Source organism: Chiloscyllium plagiosum, unplaced genomic scaffold (genome assembly GCF_037043375.1).
Source record: "Chiloscyllium plagiosum isolate Xiang-an unplaced genomic scaffold, Cpla_swu_hap1 HiC_scaffold_45, whole genome shotgun sequence".
Classification (NCBI taxonomy): domain Eukaryota; kingdom Metazoa; phylum Chordata; class Chondrichthyes; order Orectolobiformes; family Hemiscylliidae; genus Chiloscyllium; species Chiloscyllium plagiosum.
Genome location: NW_028270183.1, coordinates 103249619 through 103250715, shown reverse-complemented (window position 1 = coordinate 103250715; position 1097 = coordinate 103249619). Strand labels below are relative to the sequence as shown.

General features: G+C 39.4%; 1 non-coding gene across 1 annotated transcript; it reads left to right on the top strand.

Moving 5' to 3' along the window:
• The first annotated feature begins 658 nt into the window (after positions 1–658).
• Positions 659–740, top strand: trnas-uga (transfer RNA serine (anticodon UGA)). The gene has a single exon. It is a non-coding gene; the product is annotated as a tRNA-Ser (tRNA).
• The last annotated feature ends 357 nt before the right edge of the window (positions 741–1097 follow it).

Genomic DNA, 1097 nt, shown 5'->3' with positions numbered 1-1097 from the left:
TGTTGGCAAATGGGACCTATTAATTTAGGATAACTGTCCACCATGGTCAAGTTGGAAAGAAGGACCACATTCCGTGTTGTATTGTTCAAGGACTTGATGACTCTAGAACAACCGCAAAAACTTTGCAAATAATTCCGTCAAGACGATTTCAAGTTCCAAATCTTTGGTTAATCTTCCCCTTTTGCGCTCACAAATTCATTACCTGATGTCAGAACTTACGGATTAGTTGCTGGATCCATTCATGTAAATTGGTTCTGCATTCTTTCTAATTCCGATATGTTTTTACGAATGTAGCGAGTGTTTATGGACTTAGCATCAATATTTCTAATACCATATTTCGATGAATATTAAAACACAACAGCATATCTAATTTGGCACCAAATGATGAGCAATTGAGTCAAAATCGATCGGACGCAGTGAGACAATGATCCTCTCTTCGTGTGGTGTACATCCGTGACTCTATAATTCTACGAAGAATCATTCCCATAACTTCAGCTGTGTCAGAATCTAGTTTGCGGTGAAAGCCTGTCAATCTGCGAAGGTACCGTTCGTCTGGGCATCTGCAAAGGATTTGGCGAAATATTTGGGTCTTGACAATTTGTTCTTCCAACAAATGAATTCAGTTTTTTTTACTATGAAAATTAACAGGCTTGCCGCAGCTGTGATGGCCGAGAGGTTAAGGCGTTGGACTTGAAATCCAATGGGGTCGCCCTGCGCACGTTCGAATCCTATTCACAGCGTAGAGTCTTTTAAAAGTCATTAATTCATTTGCAGAATTTGAATTTCGTGGAGCTTGAGCTTTGCATTCAATCGAAAGTAAATTTTCAACTGTGAAGAATCCGAAGTAATTTCAAGACTGACCCAGTCATCTAATTGAATAAATTATGTGTCGAGACACAAAAAGCCACCAACTTTCAACACGAATCAGTGTCAACACATTTGACGAACTATCATGAAATTTGGATGTTCGGGGGGTGGAATTCAGCAAAACAAGAAGCAATGCAATACATTTACCTGCAGGTGATGACATCTTTTTCAGGATCAGTTGAAAGTCAAGCTGAGAAAGTTCAACCTAATTTACAGCTGACTCTCAAGGC